Below are 7,680 nucleotides of genomic sequence, written 5' to 3' on the forward strand. Positions count from 1 at the left end.
CCATCAAGACGCTCCAAAGGTCCCTCAACGAGGCTCAGATTAAGCTCTACAACCTTAAAATAGAGAAGGAAAATGCGAAAAAGGAGGTGAGGAAGACGTCAGATTCTCTCAAACTCCTGGAACTAACGAGGAAGGAGAATACTTCACTGCTGACTGAAAACATCCGCCTGAAAAAGGAAGCGGCTTCAGCCAGTCAAAACTTCCAAACCACCTTGGAAGCAGAACAGAGCCGGCTCATTGAAGAGAATGAGCAAAATTGCGCCTACCGTATGCAAATGGCTTGGTCCCTGGTACATCCGGACACGGAATATGCCTTCTGGGAACTTGCCTATAAATACGCCGATTTTGTCATTGAGGCCCAAGAGACGAACCAGCCGGCTCCGGAGCCTTATGAAGAGGAGCCCTAAGCTGAGGATCAAGGAGAGATCGCCCCTCTACCTGCATCGGAGGCCGCCTCCAAGGGCTTGGCTCAGTCTTAAGCTTTATGTTATTCAATCCTTTCCAGCCTGCGTGCCGTGTACTTTTCTGTATCACTTTTCCGGACAAGGGTTCGGCTAACATTTGAACAAATTTTTATATATACCGACTGGGTCGGTTTGCTTTATCACTTCTTCTCAATTTTAATTTTTTGTTTTTGCAATTTTTTCAATTTTTGCAATTTTGCTTTGCTTTGCATGAAATTTTGTGGAATGCCGGATGCATATTCTGTGATATGCCGGATGCATTGCGTCTGCCTGCACCTGGATGGTTGTTTGCCTATAGTTACCAACTCTAAGCAGGCAGCCGTCCATAAGCATCCGGTCCTAGACCGTATGCTCTTCAAACCTTTGCTAGGTATGAGACAAGATTTTGGCCTTGTTTCTAACGTCGTAGCCGGCTGTAATGCTTTCTTGCAAGAGCCGGTTACGCACTTAAGTATGGATTGCCGCCTGTATTGCCATGGGGCAATAGCTAGGCGGATGCTGGGGTCAACAAGGTCTGACCTTACGCATGGGTGCCTGGGCCGACTGGGTTGCTTTTGGGCAAAAGCCGACTGCTGATTAAGGTCGGTATCACCGTCTGTACTATGTAGGGGCAATGACCGGTTGCAACCTATGATGTAATTCACCGGCTGTATTACCTTGGGGCAATAGCCAGTTGTAATCTATAATATAATTCACCGGCTGTATTGCCTTGGGGCAATAACCGGTTGCAAAGATATAATTTACCGGCTGTATTGCTGTGGGGCAATAGCCTGGAGATAATTTTAAAATATAATTCACCAGCTGTATTGCCTTGGGGCGATAGCCAGGTGACCTTTGAAGTCAATCGAGGTTGAACTTCAGTGTGGAAGCGTGAGCCGGCTGTAGTGCTTTTGGGAAAAAGCCGGCTACTTAACAAGATTTCGTTCAACGTCCGTATTGCCTCGGGGAAATAACCGGGTGTATCTTGATTGCAATAGGTCATTCGGACGGCCATGGATTTAACCTAACTGGTTAAAGCCGTTTGAGTTCATGACGCATAGAACAGTGTACCACCCGGAAGGGAGATGTTCTCTTCGACGAATTCACTCGGATGGGCGTCGCCAGATGCCTGTTCATGGTTAGAGTAGGTGATTTAAAATATGTTAGCATTGGGCCTTTTAAATAGCTAATTTAAGTACCTAGCTTTTTACTCATGTGGAGCAAACGGTTGCCCGGTTGTGCATTGCACAATTAGGACTTGATAGGTGCTCGGTTGTGCATGCACATGAGACTTAAAAAGGTGCCCGGTTGTGCATTGCACATGGGACTTAAAGGATGCCCAGTTGTGCATTGCACATAGGACTTTTAAATTTAAGCAATTGAAATAAAGTATTCTTTTCATTCATATACTCTATTAACAAAAATATTTACGACTCCTTAGAAGTAGTACTTTTTCAAGTTATCTACATTCCAGGTTCTGGTTAGCTGCCTGCCGTCTGGTGTTTCCAGGCGGTAGGTGCCGCGTCTAACTTCTTCAAAAATCCGGTAGGGGCCTTCCCAGTTAGGGGTTAGCTTTCCTTGTTCATTTGCCCTACCGGTTGCTTCCATCTTACGTAGCACAAAGTCCCCCACTTTGAGGGGCCGCTTATGTACTCTTTTGTTGTAAGCCCTCGTCATTCTCAGACTGTATATCTCATGGCGCAAGGCGGCATTGCCCCTGCGCTCCGGGAGTGAATCCAATGCAAGACGCATGGCCTCCCAATTAGCCTCTTCATTATAGAGCATGACTCGGAGTGTTGGCTCATAAAGTTCAATTGGCAGAACGGCTTCAGTGTCGTATGTCATGAGAAACGGGGTTTCACCAGTTTCCCCCTTTTCAGTTATTCTAATGGCCCAAAGGACGTGAGGTAGCTCATCCGCCCATAGGCCTCCAGCTCTTTCAATCTTCTTTTTTATGCCGTATGAGATGAGTTTGTTGAACGCTTCAACTTGACCGTTTGTTTGGGGCCGACCAACGGATGCAAAACAATGTGAGATCCCCTGATCTCCCAACCAACTCTTGAGGGTAGGAGTTTCGAAATGAGGGCCATAGTCAAAGACCATAGACATAGGAACCCCAAACCGGGTGATAATGTTCCTCCAAATGAAGGAGATGCCATCCTTTGTCTTGATGCCTTTGACCGCCTTGGCCTCTACCCATTTGGTGAAGTAGTCTACAGCCACTGGAATATATCTTCTGCCGCCTGTGGCAGGCGTATAGGGACCAAAGATGTCCATGCCCCATTTTGCAAATGGAACCAGGCTGTAGATAGCCGTCAAGTCAGTTGTCGGACGGTGTATGAGCCGGCCAAACCTCTGGCACTTGTCACATTTCTTCACCAATTCCATGGAGTTTGCCTCAAGGGTGGGCCAAAAGTAGCGTATAGGCATTTCTTGTAGTGACCTTGCCCACCACAATAGAAGCAACGTATCTTTGCCTTGACCTTGAAATCCCTCCTGCTTGATGGTCTTTTGGTTGCCCCAAATGAATTGGCTCGGTGAAGTAGCTCCACCACACTCTTCAAAGAATGTGTCTCCTTTCTTTCAAAAATATATGCCCTTAGTGCATCATATCCTGAGTGGAGTGAAGAGAGCATAATATGACCAGCCATTTCATCCTCTAATGGAATTCCGAGGAGCTCCATGTGCTTGAAGAGTCTAGTCATTCTTGCCACATGGGGTTGGAGGGGCATACCCGGTCTCAACTTAGTGTTGCAGACTGTAGACCAAATATGGTACCTCTCTTTAGCAAGACAACCTTGATCTGATGGCTTCACATTCATGTCTGTAAGTGACCTAGTCACCTCAAACAAGAGTCCATCATTGTTGTCGTTGAAACTCTTAGAGAATCTCACACCGACAACATCCCTTAGTCCTCCAAGGAATAAGTCCGGAAAAGAGAATGGAAGTTTTTCTTTCCATTCTTCCGGGATGGAGTTAGCCATGAGTTGTGACACTAATTTCCAATCATTGGACCATGCACAATAAGCTTCGTCACTTAAGTATTTCTTGTTACAGAGGGTTGGGAGGGAAGTATCCAGAACATACTCCTTGGAACAACTCCGGAGAGTTTTCCTGAGTTCCTCTTCCCATTCTTCAATGTTTGTCAAGTTAAGCTTGATAGCCAACTTATTAGGGAGTTCCGGGCACACATGGTTGTTGTTTGAGTTACTTGCAGACATTGTTCTACAATTGAAAGAATTTGAAATAAAAAACCATTCATAAACCAATAAGTTTGAAATTTAAAAGCGTTCATGCAATTTTTTAATCTTATTGAGCATTTTATCCCCGCATTAATAAATTTCCCTTATAGGTGAGAATAAAATGATTCCAAGATCCCAAAGATCAAGAAATGGTTAAGCATGCTTTGACTTGTCTTAATCATTAAATATCTTAAGGTAAGAAATCCAATTGCTAATAGCTCCAAGCTACTCTCGGTTTGATAAAATGTCGCATCTAATGCACTCTTGACATTTTATCTCTTTTGCCACGACATCTAAGGACTCCTTACTGATATCGTTGAGCTTAACCAAGACAACTTGTATACCTAGTATACCTTACGTCCCTAGGGAAGTAGTGATGCCTCGCTTTGGCGTAGCCCATCACATATGCGCATTAGTTCGGTAGGTGTTGTTCTTGGAACGACAAATTTTAGCTCAATATTTTAAGAGACCTAGGGTTTCTATGTCGGTTGATTTAAGTGAACTTAACTAATCGCCGCAACATATGAAATCCTATACATGCATCTAACATTCATATAAAATAATAATATATATAAAGCATAAATTGATGCATTTGGCAACTAGCATGACCCCTTGAAATCTTCAAATCTTCAAGGATCTTCATCTTGGCTCGTCTTCTCAAAACGCCGTCTTGAGACATCTTTGCCAAAATAAAATAACTAGCTAGTACGACTAAGATTAAGTCTAAAGTACAAAAATACTTAACGGTTCGCAGACCGTATTTAGATTTACAAAAATACATACTGGAACGCAGTCCGTATTTTCTATCCTAGTTGGGTCCTACTAGTTGCCTTTTTTCAATAACCTGTTTTGAAAACAATTCTTCATTCACCCATTCACTATTTGTGAATGGCCCATGCATATTACGAAATACATAATTAAACACGCAAAACTAGTAACTAACTTAGGTGGTTAATCCGATTAACGCGCCTAATTAAAACTAGTCAAAGTTGTTTAATCCATTATTTCTAAAAACAAATTGCTCACGTAAACAACTAAGCTCCCACTAAATTTCGCATCAATACTTAATCAATCTGATTAATTAAGTTAGCATTACCCATATTTTGTTAAAATAAAAAATTTTGCAAAAGCCGGAAAAATCGAGGTCTAACCTCATTAAAATAATTACATAAACATTTTAAAACGGCAAAATTTTACAAAATTACATAGCTCAAGATTAAGCAAAATGGCCCACACAATGCCTAGTGGGTTGCGCACCATGGCTGCTAGGCAGCCCATGTGTTGCGCCTGCTGTGCTATGTGCTAGCATCCACGCCCAGCGTAGCATGCTACGCCAGCCAGCACTAGCAGCTCGCTACGCATGCTGCGCATGCTAGCTGGTGCCTGGCAGTGTATGGCAGGCTGGCTGGGGCTTGCTGCCTCGCTGCCAAGCAGCACGCACAAGCAACTCCAGCAGCCCATGCCATGCACTTAGCACTACGGCAGCACGCAACTGCCATGCCACACAGCAGCCCCTCAAGGCACACCCCTGTGCGCACCATAGGTAGCCACATGTGGGCTGCTAGGCAGCCCGGCTAGCCTTGGTGGCGCTTGGGTGTTTTTGCCTCGATTTGCGTGCCATTTCTCGGGATTTTAATCCCGATTTACGTGTGACATAAAATTAATCTAAATTTATTTTAGAATTAATTTAGGGCAAAAATGAAAATAAAACAAGTCCAACTTAATTAAATTCAATTTTAACGGTGCACAAGCCGAATTTTCCAAAATTACTTTGGAACATTTTTAGGTCTTTCTTGATGCTTAAAATTGAAAAAAAAGCTATGTCCATAATTAATTTAGCCAATATACAAATTAATAATGAATTTGACAAAAGGGAGTTGGAAAAATAAATTAACCATCTAATGATAAAAATTTTCCAACTTTCATACTTGTGTAAAATACCAAGATTACATCTTCCAATATGAAGATTATTCAAAATTTTACTCACAAGTATTTGAACTTCATGGATTTTAATCAACCAAAATGAAAAATCCAAACTTTGTTCAATATGGAATTTAGGGTTAGAGTTCCAATCATTTAAACTTTTAAAGATTAGATCTTTAACATACTTGGGAACTTAAAATTACACATTCACATCAAACATTCACTCATTAATGCAATTTATTTGCATAATTGTGAAAAAATCAAGTTTGTGTGACAAAAAGCACATCAACTCAAGCACTAATTAAAACTCCATAATTATGCTTAAGGATAATTAAAATAGCAGTAGATTAGGGATGCAATAATGCATTTAATCTAACCTTGTAATGCTTGCATTAATCAAGGCATAAAAAGATTTAAAATTTTCGTTGAAAAACGAAAAAAAACCCCAAAAACTTGGGTTTCTGGTTCGAATTTGGCTTCTGGACAGGCTTTAAAAAGGGTTGAATCTGTTTCAGAATGTCGATTCCACCCAAAAATCACTATTTTTGAGCCAAAATCTGGGTTCGACAGCCAAATCGAGGAAAAAAAATACGAGTTTTAAAATTAATTAAAACAAGCTTCTAATCCAATTAGAAAAGCAAAACCAGAAAATAAATCTTACTTTAAAACACCTCAATTAATGAATAATTGCTTAAATTAAAAGGAGCATGGCTCCGATACCGCTGTAGGGTTTCGTAGCGACCCACACTAAGCAGAATGAAACCCGCCAATACCCGCCCCCATAATTAATGCAATTAACAAGCAAAACATAATTAAAGACACAAGAAAGGATAAAAGATTATACCTTTGACGCGTGCTTCGCTCGACAATGAGCTCTTACTTGAACCCTGAAAATACGAGGTCTCCAACGGGATCGTACCCTCGAACCCGATCCGATCGTCCTAAGCCTCGAAGGTTAGTTAAGGCCCGAACAAAATATAAACTTGGAGTTTTACGAATTTCAAGGTATACTCAACAATGGAGTTTCCTTAACTTTTCCACTCAAGTGTGTTCTTTCCCAAATACCCATGCCTTGGTATTTATAGGGAAATGAACCCTTGATTTTCATTCTCCAACCAATGTGGGAGAATGAGTAATTTTGATAATTAATTTAATTCCAAATTAAATTAATAATCAAATCAATTACAATGCAACAAGTGTCACGGGGAGAGAGAGAAAGTTAAGTGAGGACCAAGAGAAGGTGGGGGGGGACCATTGCCTTGCTCCCCAAGGCTTTGCCCAAGCCTTGGTCCCCACCCCTCACAAAACCGGCATAGGGGGCTACTGGGCTGGCAGCCAGCTTGCATTGCCAGCTAGCACTGCCAGCTAGCCTAGCCAGCTGCCTTGCATCCCTAGCCAGGCTATGCGTGCTGGCGCTTGATGATGCTGGCACTGATGCTGCGTGCTCGTGCTAGGCGCTGGCCCCTAGCACTCCCAGGCACTTGCACGCCCAGGCACACGCACACCCTCTCGCATGCCTACGCACAGCAAGGCCAGCATGCACTAGCACGCATACCCCAGCCAGCGTACTCACGCACGCAAGGCCTAGCATGCGTGCTTGGCGATGGTGCTAGGCACACACACGCATACGCACATTCACAGGTGTGCTGTGCTTGGTGCGTGGCCTGCGATGGTGCGAGACACACACGCAAGGATGCTATGCTTGATGCGTGGCCTGCGATGGTGCGAGACACACACGCACACGCACACATGCAAGTGCCCAGCACTGCGATGGTTGTGCTTGGTGCGTATGGTTTGCGATGGCGCCTAGGCACCCAGGCACATATGTTGCGGTGCTGCTATGCCATGCGAAGGCACGCACACACGCACATGGTGCTGCAATGCTAGGCATGCACGCATCCTAGCACCTAGTGCTAGCGATGGTGCGCCTAGCACACCTAGTGTGTCTAGGCTTGCGCCTAGCCATGCTAGGTGCATGCTAGCTCGAGTTAGCCTAGCGTTCACATGGCTAGGCCACTGTGATGCTACGGCTATGCTTGAACTTGTTGCTTGTGATTTTGCGACGCTCGACC

The sequence above is a fragment of the Chenopodium quinoa genome, unplaced genomic scaffold (assembly GCF_001683475.1).
Source record: "Chenopodium quinoa cultivar QQ74 unplaced genomic scaffold, ASM168347v1, whole genome shotgun sequence".
Classification (NCBI taxonomy): domain Eukaryota; kingdom Viridiplantae; phylum Streptophyta; class Magnoliopsida; order Caryophyllales; family Amaranthaceae; genus Chenopodium; species Chenopodium quinoa.